A 15,251-nucleotide genomic window follows, 5' to 3' on the forward strand; every position below is an offset into this window, starting at 1 on the left:
AACAGATATCTGAAAGAACTGGAGATTCCAAAACCTTTATGAATAACCTGAAATGCCAGTCACTTTCAGAGTAAAAAAGCATTTCCTGGTGTTTAGAGGGAACCTCCCATGGTTCAGTTTTTGCCCATTGACTCCTGCTTGTCACTGGGCATCACTGAAAAGAGCCTGACTCTGTTCTCTAAGAACCCTTCCTGCAAGCACTGATATAATCAGAAGAAATCCCCTGAGCCTTGTCCTCTCCAGGCTGAACCATCACAGGTGAGGCTCTCCCATCCCTTCAGCATTCATGGCCCTTGGTCAGACTTTCTCTGCTACATCCATGCCTCTCTTCTACTGGGGAGCCCAGGACTGGGCACAGTATTCCAGGTGTGGCCTTACCAGTGCAGAACAGAGGGGAAGGATCACCTCCCTTGACCTGTTGCCAACACTCTTTCAAATAATACCTCTCATGATTTGTACTTCATTGCAGCAGCTGAGACACAGCCACATCTAGCCTTTGTATGCCTTTATTTTCCAAGTACTTGAAATCAGCTTCAGTGTCTGATCTCTTATCAGCTCCTGATGAAACTGACCTTTTCAGATGGCCACAAGAACAAGACACTGCACTCTATAGGTCTATTTTTTTTCAGTTTGGGAAGTTACATTAAACAACTGTTTCCAATGGAAAAGTAGGTTCTACACAGTTATGTTTGTTACATATTACAGAAGAACCTGGGACCTAATCAAACACCTGTACTGGTTTCTTTTAAGCTCCATATGGACAGCTAGGAAGCAAGATAGTTTTCTGAGGCTGTGTTTGTAAATCAAGCATCATCCAAGATGTTCCCAAGCGCTGCCATTCTGCTGATACTTTGGGAGAACTGTTCCTGGCAGGGTTTTTTTCTGTGCCCAGTAGCACTTTTTCAGATGATTCCCACACATAGCCCAGGAATTGGTGCAGGTGAGGGACCACTTCAGGCTGTTGGCAGATATCCTCCATGTTTTGGATGCTCAAGATAGTTTACAATTTGGCTGCACACCACTCTCTTCTTGCTTACTTCGATACCATAGTATAGTCTCAGGCACATTTAAATTACAATTACTGGCACAGCCTCCATCCCTGGGTCCCATGATGGCTCCAGGATGTGTGCCAGTATGTAAACAGGGAAATGAGCTTAGAGTGGGGAAAGAGCTATATGAACACAGTGGAATTTTAAAGCAGAGTTTATAATTCCTAATCAATACCAGATGGAAGAGATTTGTAAATACCATTGCAGAAGTAAAGTTAAGAACAGGTTTAAAGGCTAGAGTAATGGCATTTTAAAATTTTGGTGGAGGTGTTCCTATGAATGCCAAGCCAGTCTGAGGGAAATCATCAGTGCTTGCAGGGCAGCAAGAATTAGATATTCATATTGTTATCAGAATGAAAGGGGGGTGGGGACTCAATAAGGTAAGAGATTTATGCAATAGTTTGTTGTGATGTTCTACAAGACATTTTCAACCAGTCAGCCATAGGGCCTGTGTAGTTTGGCACAACTACAGCAAACTGTAAGAGCTCAGAATTTTCCAACAAAGAAGTCATAAGCCATAGCAATGTATCAGTGATTGGCTAAGTCCTGTAACTTGTAATCATCTAAGGGACAACAAATACAACTGCAAATTATGTTTATTGTAGTTGCACATATTTACCAAAAGACAACATGTATTAGGTTAGATATTCAACCCACCAAAATTAGGTAAATTTTCCTGTTTGTGTATCAGTCTCAACAGCTTGTATAATTGTAAGTGCATGAAGACAGAGGAATTAGCAGAAATATTTTTTCCTAGCATAATTGTGGGACTATCAATCTACCTAAGGAGAATGGAGATATTATTTAAGGCACATTGATGTAATACAGTATTTCAGGGTTTTAGAAGAAGAAAGCAATTGAGCAACTCACTGCTGTTGAATTTCATGTACCCCAGACCACTCCTTCAACGTATTATGCAGGTGATACAGATCCTGATAGTTTTGTTTGCTTCTCACTCTTTTATTAGACCATACTGTGGTGGTTTTTCTCAGCTTTGAAGCAGAAGTTACTTACAAAAAGCCATGACCAAAAGTTCTGTTTGTTATGGTTCAGTCCAGTGGCAAACTCTACAGTAGCAGCTAATCTAGAGGTCCAACTCAGTCAGAGGACTAGAAACCAATTTCCAATGAGCTGTTTACTATATTTAATTCAAGGGCAGATCATACCACATTTCCCTGACACACTCAAGAAGCAAAGGACAAAAGTACAACAATGAAAAAAGGAATCTTAGAGCTAAGTAATAAAGGAGTTTTCTGGAGTAGTGAATACTTAAAAGTCAAAGAGAATGAAGATGGAAATGAAGTCCTATGAGCTGCCAAGAGGTATGTTTTCAATTCTGAAATCTTTTTTGCACTGTGATGGAGCTTTACCTTTTCTTTAAGTGCAATTTATTTCTTTTTCATCCTAATCTAGATTTATTAGGCAGCAGAAAAAAAAATAGTTTTTCAGCTCTATTTCAGATAAGCCTTTAAACCACTTGTGGAAATGACAGAATAACTGCCCTGCACAGACCTTGAATCGTTTTCTGGTGGATGGATATCTAAATTATTTAAAAGTTGATTTTTTTTTTCCTTTGGAGGTGACTTGTAGAGGTTGTGGCAAGGATTTAATATAAGAACAGGAACCACTTTTTAAAATATATAACAAATATAATATAAATAATCATTATACAAGTGTAGCTCTCCAGTGACTTGCTAGGAGAAAGGAGAGAATTTCTTTAGGTCAACATTGTTATAAGTGACAGCAATACTGACTTTTTATGAAGGCAGGGATAGAATGCAGGTTGCTGTGCTGTTTCCCTTTGACACTGAATATTTGTAGTAAGTGAACTGATAAATCCCTGTTTTCACTTCACCTTTTAGTGGAAGGTGTTCCTTGCTCATGGCAGGGGATTTGGGAAGAGATTATCTTTAAGTTTCCTTACAACCCAAACCACTGTGTGATTCTATGATTTTCCCAAATGCTCTCAGGGCAGTTATCTAGGAAAAGAACCTGAACTGGAAATGTGTTCTTGGTGTGCTCCATCTTTCTTCATTAATCCACAGAAAATAGGATTGGTTGTCTTCCCTGAATGCATAAATTATGTAGTGTTGATTGCAAAGTGTTGCAGTTTCTTGGCAATCCATAGTATTTATGAACAGGTAAAGATATTTATTTTCTATATATCTGTTCAGAATACTTTTGAAAGTCCATTAAAATAGTTTTTTGCTGGTAGATTTCTTTACCTTTGTTGAGATAATTTTCTAATTCACTTGAGTTATGTAAATGATTGTACACTCTACCTAGTTTGGCCTTCACCAGTGTTAATAATACTACTTCATTTTTTGTTGGGCTCTTCCTTTACTGTAGAGTTATCTTGGGATATAGACAGGGACTTGGTATAAGAGGCTATTTTGCAAGACAGGACTTTAGTGTGTCTAACTTCTGCTCCTATGGCAAGAGCTGCCCCTGACAAAGGCACCAGGACTCTGAGATCTCCTGCAAGAGCTGTCCCTAGCAAAGGCACCAGGACTCTGAGATCTCCTGCAAGAGCTGCCCCTGACAAAGGCACCAGGACTCTGAGATCTCCTGCAAGAGCTGCCCCTAGCAAAGGCACCAGGACTCTGAGATCTCCTGCCTGGTTACCACGGCTGTGGTGAGCTCAATGATGCTTTCCTGCAGACTTGCAGGAGATACTTTCTGGATTTTTTGGAGTAAAAATGAGGGATTAAGAAATGGTTTTCAGAGGACTGCCTGAGCTGAGGTGCTTTAGGGTACATTTGGGCTGCCAAATGGTTGTTTAGCCTCCCAAAAAGAGTGGTTTCTCTGTAGCCTGACCTTCACATTTATGAGAAGAGGTTCGTGTGTGCAGGAGGGGAGATGGCTATGTATAAACTTGAGCATTACTCCACTGAATTAACATATTTAAGACTATAAAACATCTTTCACAATGAGATTTTTTTCAGGGGAAAGAGTGTTTTTATTTACATACTGAGTTATAATTGTTCTCTGAATGGTTATAATGGTTAGTGAACATTTACTCAACCTTGCATTTAGGAAACTTTTCTAATTGCTCGTGATGGTGACTCCAAATACTGTCTGATAAGTGTTGCAGTCAATGTCACAGTTGTCAAACAGTGCCTTGAAATGTGATTTTTTTTTCCTGAATATTGGTGAAAATCATTACTCATCTATTAAGTACCAAAAGCGAATTACTGCAATACAAAGAACAGAATAAAACTCAGTTTGGCTCCAAGGAAATTACAAGGCAGTAGATATTTAAAGGAGTAAATGTACTGGGTAATTCAGATGTTCTGACTGGCAGTAATGTCATTATTTTTTCCTCACCTGTGCTCCCTCCTAGCTCGCATGAAAGATGACCAATGACCACTTTTGTCTAGGCTGGTGAATGCTGTAAAAGAAACCTTTGGCTTGGGAAACACACAGTGTCTACACATCAGAGTAAAAGTGAGGTCCAGGCACAGAGCTCCAAACCCAGTTTTCCTGCATTACTGTGCTACCCATAGAGCAAGAGGGCTGCAGTGCTCACATTGTTTAGTGGCTGCAGAAGCAAATTTGGTATGAAGACTATAATTTTATTTCTGACAAGCTGTATGGCATTAGGGAAGTTTTCTTATTTATCATAGCTTCAATTAGTCCAACTATAAAAAGTGGAAAATAATGACTTTGCACCTTCCAAAGGGCTTTATAAAGAACAGAATATGCAAAATATTAGTGATATTCAAACTGATTGGAGAGAAACTCCTTATCTTCTTACTGATCACTTGGGATCAGCTGTTTTAACTAGATTTTAGGCACATCTCCAATTATTGGTATTTGTAAAGCAGTTTCAGAAAAGTTTTTAAATCTGTACCTCATGATCACATTTGTGTAATTCTTGACAACAATGAAATCCCAAGCTATTTCTTCTTAATGTCATTAACTATTCCTCTGTAGAGTTTTGATAGTGAATTTTAAAGGCAGGTGGGCCTTCAAATGGTCATTGTCCAATCTGAACCTGTTTAGAACTTATCTCGAGTCCAGTGGTTCTGCTTAAATGATAGATTATATTTTCAGGGTGAAAAAGAGCAGACAGAAAACCTCATTCCAGTCTTGGTTTAAACATTTCTAATAATAGAAAATCCACTAAAAACCTTGGTAAATTGCTCTGGGGTTAATTGTGTTCACTGCAGAAATCTTTTCCCTAGCTTGAATTTGCTTAGCTTCAGCTGAGGTTTCAGTGTTAATTCTCATATTGATTTTAAAACGTGAAAATTCATTTATATTTTTAACAGAAAATGGGTCTGACTTCTAGTACACTGTGGAATAGAAACAATGTTGAAATTATTTTTCTATAAAATATTGTTCTTGTTTTTCAGTCTGCTCTACTATTATCCTGAAATAGTGTTGCAATTTTTTAACTCCGATTCATTTCTTGGGAATAGAAGTCAAACTTATGCAAGAGTAAATTTCATAACTCTTCTTCTTTATTTTTCATGAATATTTTGTTCCTTCATTTGCTTTTCTTCAATTCGGTACCTCCACAATTCTGTTATTTCCATTAAAACACCATCAGTGGTACACATGTAATTTCTTTTTAATTCCATAGAATGCATTTCAAGAGGCCTTTGCAGAACTGATGAGGTTATGTGGTGAAAATTAGAGGCTGGGTAATAGCATTTTTTCTGGAGAAAAGCAGAGGACTTCTGTCTTTGTTCCATTTTGCATTAAAAATACATTGCTATGAATACATATGAATTTTTAAAAGAAATTTTGGCAAAAAATGACCATTGAATCATGCTACACAGAAGAATGAAATCTTTTATAAGTAGTAAATAAACCACTTGCAAACATAATTGCCTAGTGAAGAGAATTATAGGGACTAAAATGGACTGATACATGTATACAAGACTGAAAGCTTGGTTTGTTTGCATTTACTCATGCTCACATACAAACCTATTTTTTCTGAACTGAGGCTAAACTGGAGTACAGCAGCCCCTCCACAGGAGTACAGCAGGCCCTCTGGATTGTAAACTGTTTTGAAAAATATAAAATACATATTAATATTTGCTATTATGGTAGCAAGTGTATTAACAGGAAATAATTTGGAATATATGCTGATAAATATATACTGAATATAGGTATGCATTTATAAATATTCCATAGAATCATAGAATCATAGACTGGCATAAGTTGGAAGAGATCTGAAAGATCATCCAGTTCCACCTCCTCTGCCATGGACAGGAAGAGCTTTCACCAGATCAGATTGCTCAGAACTCCATCCAGGCTGGCCTTGAACTCTTGAGACAGTGCACCTACAACTTCTCTGGGCAGCCTATGCCAGGGCCTCACACCCTCACAGCAAAGAATTTTTTCCTACTATCTAATCTAAACCTACTCTCTTCCATTTTGAAGCCATCCTCCCGTTCCTGTCACTATGTGTCCTTGTAAAAAGCCCCTCTCCATCTTTTCTGTAGGCTCCCTTTGGGTAGTGGAAGTCCACAGTCAGGTCACTCTGAAACTTTCTCCTTTCCAGGCTGAATCCAATCCCAAATCTCTCAGCCTTTTCTCACAGGAGAGTTGTTCCATCCTTCTGATCATCTTGGTGGCCCCCTCTGGACTCACCCCAGCAGGTCCCTGTCCTTCCTGAGCAGGGACCCAGAGCTGGATGCAGCACTGAGGTGGGATCTCACTGGAGTGGAGCAGAGTGGAGCAGAATCTCCTTTCTTGCCCTGGTGCCCTCACTGCTTTGGATGCAGCCCAGGACGCAATTGGCTCTCTGGGCTGTGAGCACACATTGCCAGCTCGTGCCCAGCCTCTCATGCACCAGAATCCCCAGGTCCTTCTCAAGAGGGCTGGTTTTGATCTGTTCATCCCCAGCCTGTGTTGATACCTGGGATTGCCCCAACCCAGATGCAGCACCTTGCACTTGGTCTCATTACACCTCTTGAGACTCCCATGGGTCCACTTCTTGAGTTTGTCCAGGTCCTTCTGGATCACATCCTACCCTTCTGGTGTGGCAACCTCAGCACTCAGTCACCTGCAAATTTCCTGAGGGTGCACTCAATTTCTTCATCTGTGTTGTTAATGAAGATACTAAATAACACTGGTCCCAGTACAGATCTGGGAGGGACACCATTTGTCATTGATGGCCATCAGGACTCTGAGCTATTGACCACTACCCTCTGGATGTGTCCAGACACTTTGTTATCCATCTTGCAGCCCACTCATCAAATCCACCTCTCTCCCAGGTAGAGAGAAGGATGTTGCAGGGGACTTTGTAGAAGTCAGGATAGAACTTCAGCTAAAAGACATCTGTAATCCTTGCCTTGTCCACTGATGCAGTCACTCCATCACAGAAGGCCACTGGGTTGGTCAGGTAGGACTTGCCCTTGGTGGAGCTCTGCTGGCCATCTTTAATCACCTCCCTGTCCTCCCTGGACAACTTCTCCTTCTAGGAGGACCTGTTCCATTATTTTCCCAGTCACAGTGGTGAGACTGACAGGCTGGTAGCTCCCAGGATCCTCCTTTCTACCCTCTTTTTAAAGACAAGTGCAGTATTTCCCTTTTTCCAGTCCCCTGGGACTTCACCTGTTTACTATGACTTTTCAAATATCATGAAGAGTGGCTTGGCCACTACATCAGCCAATTCCCTCAGCACTGTGGGATGAATTTTATTGGGTCCCATAGACTGATGTACATTCAGTTTCCTCGGGTGGTCACAAACCCGATCTTCTCTTACAGTGGGGAATACTTTGCTTCTCCCCCAGTCCCCATCCTGCTGTCCATCAATGTGAGCTGTGTGGAAAGAGAGGTTGTCATTATAGACTGAGCTGAAGAAGTTGTGGCATGCCTCAGCCTTATTGTCATCATTGCTACCATTATTAGGGGGGAACACCTCCTCTGACCTTCCTTTTCTGGTTATCATACTTTTAGAGGCTCTTCCTGTTATTATTTGCTTCCTTTGTCAGGTTCAGTTCCAGCCTCATCTTGGTCTCCCTACACGACCAACCTTTGTTTCCATACTCTTCCTGGGTGACTTCCCTGTTCTTGCTTCAGCCTCTTTCTCTTTAGTTTAACCGGCAGGTTCCTACTCAGCCCTGCTGATCTCCTGTCTTCCTTGCCTGATACATATATATGTATATAAAATATACAGAATAAATACCAATATAATTCAGAATATCACTGATAATAATGCAGAGATACACAAAACTAGAATGGCCAGTAATGCTATTTGTGTCCACTGGGCACTGCTGTTTTGATGGGGGAGGTATGTGTGATTGCTGGTAAAAGAAATGTCAGCAGTTTGCTGAAAGGGAGGGTAAGGAGTACCCTGAGCACTGAAAACCAGGTGGGCTGCTCACTGGTAGTAGTGGCTTTGCATTTGTGTAGGTGAAGTGACCCTAGACTTGATGGCTCCAATCCCAGCAGGAATGGAATCTGCTCTCTAAGATATCTCTGGAGAATCAGTCCTATAAGAGTAATTTCAGACCATCTGGAGCCAGATGGCCAACTTCAGACTACAAAAATTTAAAGGGTAATTTATTGGGCTTATTGAAGTCTAAGTGAGCTTTGCCATTGATTTCAGGAAAGGGACATGAATTTACACACGGTTTTGAATTCAGAAGTATTACCAGGTTAAAAATCTTTTAGGATGGAAGATGAGCACTCATAGAGAAAATGTGTGGGAGCTGTACTGGGAACAAGAATCTGGATTTTCCAAAAGCAGATGGTGAAAAATATCTTTGCTGCTAGCTGGTGCCTGAGCTTGAATTGCACTACTTTGCTGTTAAAATCCAGTCTATTCAAAGTCTGTCTGCATGAATTTTACATTTCTAAATAAAAGTGAAATAGGATAATTTAGTAATTTGGTCTCTGCCATCTACTTGCTTTTCCTTCCTAGAGAAATTACCAGGATCCAAATACACTAACCAATCAGTGTCACAACTGCAGACATTGCTGAATGGTATTCATTGGTAAACTATTGTCTCTTTCAATTTACTATTATTTTGCAGGTTGAATTATCTTCTGGTCATTATTTATTCATTTAAAAGTTTCTTGCAAAAATAAGCCCTAAAATATTAGAATTACAGAGTCCTTCATTTGAAAAAAGGTGGGGGGACATTTATTAAAAGAAGTACTGAGAGAGGAAGTTCATATATTGGAAAGAGTGGTGAATTACAGAACAAAAGAAGGTGAGGTGTTTTTAACAGTTACATACTTCAATGCACAAAGTAGCTTATTTTGGGCAAAAGTAGTAGTTACTAAAAGATGATTTTTTATGACTTTCATTGCAGTTCTGCAAATCCTTTGTCTCATTTCCTGTCTCTGTATAAATAAGGATTGTAGTCTGCATTCTGTAGCAGAAAAAACTACATCATTCCATGTTTATATGGGAGCTTGTAGTAAATCACTACCTGTGGGCTGTGGCCTGAGCTCTGAGGCTCTGTGGATGTGTCTCTGATACCCAGGGGAGCATGGCAGGGAATTCCCTTAATGAGTAAGATCATCAGGTTATATGGAATATATAATATATATATCATCAGGTTATATGGAACAGCACTGTGCAGACCAGCCTTGGCACTGGTGTGTCAGTCCAGCCTTGCTGATGGGTCCCAAATAGCACCAGCTGTTCTCATCCCAGCATGTCCCTTCACCTCTGATCTTCCCTGTCCTGCATGGACAGGCCATACTGATCTCTTCAGCTACTGAGAAAGAATGGAGAAGAGGATTGAACACTGGAATAGTGCACACTGGAATAGTGCAACATGCCCATGGGTACTGGGGTGCAGGCACTAGTCACAGGGTGCAGATAATTAAATGTGAGATATTTGCTCTCTAAAAGATATTAGCATTGGCACCCAGAATTGTCATCATTCTGCTTTACTCTAGATCTTTCCTACACCTTAGTTTTAACTTGAAATATGACAAGTAGTGACCTTATTACTGTTTCCAAATTATCATTAAAGAAAAAAAAGTTCAGTAGTTTGAAGCCAAACAGAAGAGGATGGGATATATACCTATCCCCATTTAGGGATTCCTTGCAAACTCCTTGTGCTAGTGACTGGCCAGTTTTTCAGGAGTTAATTCATGTACTATGGGCTATTCTTGATGTTGTAGAGTGCTCACGTTTCAACTGGATTGTTACACATTACAAATTCGTGCCTTATTAAAAGGTTAAGTATATTGCATTTGATTAAATTATATTTATCAATTTTTCAACTTTTGCCAGACTTGTAATCTATTAAAAATAAGTCAGATTTGATTAAATTTATTATCAGTAAAACTGATTAGCTGACATTATTGAGATGTCCTAATGTTAATTTTTATTCAGGTTACTACTGTATGTGATATCCCATTGGTTTAATCACTGGATTAAACCTAGGGCAATAGTTATCTGATTTTATCACTTGGTACTTTTTGAGTATTTACACAGTAGCACTCTGCAAATCATCTGGAATTTCCTTAATGGAACAAGATTTATTATGGATTAGCATCAGTATGACAAACATTTTATTGGCCATTCCTTTAATATACCTGGGTGAAGATTACTGAGATCCACTGACTTCTGAATATTAATACCAAGTCACTTTTTTAACACCCAACTCTGTCACTAATGCATTTAAAAAATATCATCCCAGAGTATGTTACCTTTTGTCATATCTAAAGAACATGTCAAGCTTTCCTACGTCTTAGCAATTTGTCCTCTTGAAATAGTCAATGCATTGCTAAAAATCCATTTTTGTATAATAATATGCTTAGCAAAAAACCCAAAAACCCCCCAATGAAATAAAGAAACAAAAAACCCAGGAGCCCTTTCAGCCCTGGATATTCATGAATGCCTCATTCTTATCAGTCCTTCCTTGGATTTTGATTAAAGAACTGTGTTTTTTTTCTTAGAGAGTAAGCTTTTAAAAAGCTCTTATTTCTATTTATTTTTTGTCTTTAACTTTCCTGCCCAGTCAGACTTGCTTACAACTTTCTGCCTGTTGGGAAAATTAGCTGTTCAACAATCTTAAATGCATCTGTTCTTAGTAATTTCAAATTCTGTCTATATGAAATCAACAGATCATGCTTATACATCCTATCTATAGTTTATATTTTGACCTTACTTAATATAAAGAACAATCTAAAATAGTTGTCTCATATTGAGTTCAACTTCTTTTAAGTTATTTTACTGCTACTATTGGCTGAACTGCAAGGAAGAAGTTTGTTATTTGTTAGGTGAGAGTTTCCACATCTGCCTTCCAAATGGAAGTACCCCATAATATATCTCCGCTCCACACTTCTGAAAGTTAAGAAGTACTTTATCCTGGTTTTGGTTTAATTTATTGTTTTATATTTTGTGGGTGAATATTTGGTTTTTTAAATCAGATCTTTGCTGCGGGCTTTGTCACATAGCACATCAGTCTGCTTCCACTCAAGATCCTTTGCCTTTGAGCACTAAAATGAATATTGTCTTCAGCACAGAGTGTCACCCTGTCATTTTAGTTGCAGAGGGATGTGTCCCTCCACTGCCACCCATGCACCTGGTGTATAATCACACTTCAATACTGCAGTCATTCAGACCGTCCCAGGTTTTGGTAACTGTCCATTATTTTCTCAAGATGAAGTGGAAGCAATATAATTTTGAAGTATTTGTGTATAAAGAACTTGAATTTCTAAGCAAAAGCTCTTCTAAATGCTTCTCTTTTTTTTCTTTGACATCTGTAATGCATACTTTGAACATAAATTTATTGTATATATGTCAGAAGAAACAGAAATACAAAATATCTTTCTCCCCATATCAAATAGAAGGTGTACCCTTATGTCAGGAAGCAGATCTAAATCCTCTGTCATCAGGGGTCCATGAGCTAATGAACTCAAATAAAATCTTGTCCCAACTCTATGACACAGCAAGTCATAAAAGCTTGAACCAGCCAAAAGAATGCAAAAAGTTGGAAGTCAGCTTTGGAGAGCATTCACACCTTCAAAACTGAAATAATATCAGGATCTTGAGGACTTTTACAGTCTTGGGGACCTTTGCTATGTCTTCCTATAGTTTGCATAATGATTTCTACCCCCAGATGAAGTATTATTCCCTTCAATATTCCTATTCCAAACTGTTTCCTTACTATGTGATTACTAGAGTTTTCAAGTATGATTGTTTTATCACTCAGCAGCAATATAAAGGGTCTGGCTAAAATGACTTTCAAATACTCTTTATTTAAATTCTTAAACAGTGCTTATGATTTTGGTCACAGTTTCCAATCACTAAATTCTCAAAAGTCTGTGAAGCTGAAACAGTAAATTTTTTTATATGTATAACAATATAATAATTTTGTAAACATGCCAATTATTATTGGCATGGGTATAAAATAATTACAGTTTATTAAATACTTTGTAAAAAGATCTTTCAGATTTATTTTCAAGTCAATCAATCAATCCATCACATATTTTGGAAACAAGCCAGTCAGTTCTTAGATATAAAGGCTATAAGCCATACATTCCTCAGCTACATACATATTTTTTCCCATATAAGAACAACTTTGAGCATTTTACCTTCTGAGAGCTGATTTCAGAAATAAAAATGTGTTGCTAAGATTATTAATCCTCGGTAAGACATACCTGCTCAGTATTTCAGGATGTGGTTCACAGGGATGTGAGGCACACAAAGAACCATTGAAGTCAACTGGAACTGTGATCAGTTCCCACTTCTCAGAGCCTGAAGGGCTATTTGCTTTCATCTTGTTAGTGATCATGTAATGCTAGTTCAGATCCAAGGTGCAGGGATAAAGTCAGCATTATATAGGCACAAATGAAAGATCTTCATAAGATTTTCCCATGCAACTATTATGTAAAGACATTTCAAAGAAACGTGGGGCCCTCCAGTCAGTCATTTCTACTGGGAATAGATTTTTAGGGTATAACACTGGCTTTACTATTTATTATGTAGTAATGGAACGTTACCTTTGTTGTGAGACTAAAGGAAAAAGTTGAAAGCTGGGTTATAAAGTCTAAAGAAAGCCTCACACTTGCCAGAAGTAGCCAGTAATTACCACAGTGATAAGTTTGAGGACTCAGGTCTCAAACAAAATCAAGAAATAAGAATTCAAAGGGAGGTTTTTTTTTTTTTTCTGTACCAGTTTCCTCTTTTCCAGGAAATTCATGTGGTCAAAAGTTTCTTTTAACAGAAAATTATTTACAGGTGCTGTTCCTGGCTCTGTCACAAAGTTGTGTCTTACACCTCCTTCTAAGTGCAGCCAGTTTTTGGATCAATGTGACTTCTTCCTGTAGGGGTCTTTCTCTTAAATCACTGCCTGCTAGAGAACCAATGTCCAGGGCCTTCCTGAGCTTTGGATGACTCAAAGGGCAACGACTATTTTGGCTGAATGCAGCAATAGTATTTCTAGATGAAGTTATACATTTGTAGATAGGTTGCTGTGTTTCAGAAACAGTTCAGAGGAGAACGTGACCACTTAATAAAAAACCTAAAACTTCAGCCCATAGCTTTCCCTTTCCAGTGTGAGCCCTGGGGTATGAGAATTAATGAACATGTTTGACCAATAGTGCATGACACTGCTTCTGATGAGGTTTGTTATTTATTATTATTTAATCTTTTTGCATTCCAATTAAGCTTCAGAAATCACCATTAGTTCAACTAGAAACTAACTTAATTTAGAGCTCCTAGTACCTAACACTCCAGAGGACATGTGCACTATGTTATTGAAGATCTGCCTCTTTTCAGCTTTTTCCAGTTTCTGAACTGAACTCTTACTGTTCACTAGCTTTGAACAATTTCCTTATCAGACATTTTCTCCTACAACCATGAAGTATGGAAATGCAGTTCTTAAAAATGGTGAAAGAGAAAAAGAAAAGAAAAGAAGAAAAGAAAAGAAAAGAAAAGAAAGAAAAGAAAGAAGAAAGAAAGAAAGAAAGAAAAGAAAAGAAAGAAAGAAAAGAAAAGAAAAGAAAAGAAAGAAGAAAAGAAAGAAAAAAGAAAAGAAAAGAAAGAAAAGAAGAGAGAAAAGAAAGAAAGAAAGAAAGAAGAAAGAAAGACAGAAGAAAGAAAGAAAGAAAGAGAAAAGAAAGAAGAAAGAAAGAAAGAAAGAAAGAAAGAAAGAAAGAAGAAAGAAAGAAAGAAAAAGAAAGAAAGAAAGAAAGAAAGAAAGAAAGAAAGAAAAGAAAGAAAGAAAGAAAGTTGAGATTCAGTCATAACCATGTGAATCCTGAAGCTGGGGCTAGAAGATACACATAGTTGAAGCCCTGGGAGTATAATGGCACTGCCCTGCAGGTATAATGAATTTCAGTTTTTTTTGTTTTTGCAATACAACTGAACTCAAATGTTTCTCCTTCCCTTAGCTCTGATGAGCTTTTTTCAGGCCAGTGTGGCCTCTTCAGGGCTGAATCACATTTCGAATAGGGCTGGAGCCAGGTAAGAGAGATGCTTCCAACAATGTTACTTGAACTTCATGTTCTATTTCACCCAAACAGTGTGGAGAGATGCAGAAAAACTACAGCTTCAGTCATTTTTCAACAGGAAAAGAGATTTTCAATTACATAAAACAAGGTGCATAAAAAAGTCACTGTGAATTAAGTCTAGCACCATTTTGAAGTTACCTAAAAAGGTTTGATCATGAAAGATACTTGTTATTTAAATTTACCTATTTTTAAAATTGTAAAACTTACCTAGCCTGAAATTTCTTTAGAAAATCATTTATCTAAGGAAAAAACTAAAAAAAAAAAAATCTCAAAAATAAAAAAAAAAAATCAAAATGGGATTTATCTGAAAGACTTTTAATTAATTTTTCATTGTTTGTCACCTCTTAGTAAAAGTAATATATCTTATCCATTTACTGAATAAGATTTTTTTTAGATTAAAAAATGTCTTGTTAAATGTGGACCTATAACCCAGAGGAACTTTTATGTTTTGAACCTGCTGAATTTAATAGAACAGTGACAATATTCTGGAATATTTTCCCTTTATTGCATTAGATCCAAAAGGGTTTGAGGGCTTTTCTCAGTCAGCCTAAACTTGAAATGTGAATCTTCCAGGATTCATCCACAACTTAGAGATTTTCACTTATGTGCTGTAAAAGTCATATCTTCTGTGCACACACAAGTGAAGCTTGCCAACTTCAGCTCAGTGTGATTTCAAACAGCTGAGTTATTGAACACTCATAAAATGAGTTTTGTAATGGAAACAATTCAGCATTAGCTATGGCACTTTTAAATGTATGCATA

Source organism: Serinus canaria, chromosome 4 (genome assembly GCF_022539315.1).
Source record: "Serinus canaria isolate serCan28SL12 chromosome 4, serCan2020, whole genome shotgun sequence".
Taxonomy (NCBI): Eukaryota; Metazoa; Chordata; class Aves; order Passeriformes; family Fringillidae; genus Serinus; species Serinus canaria.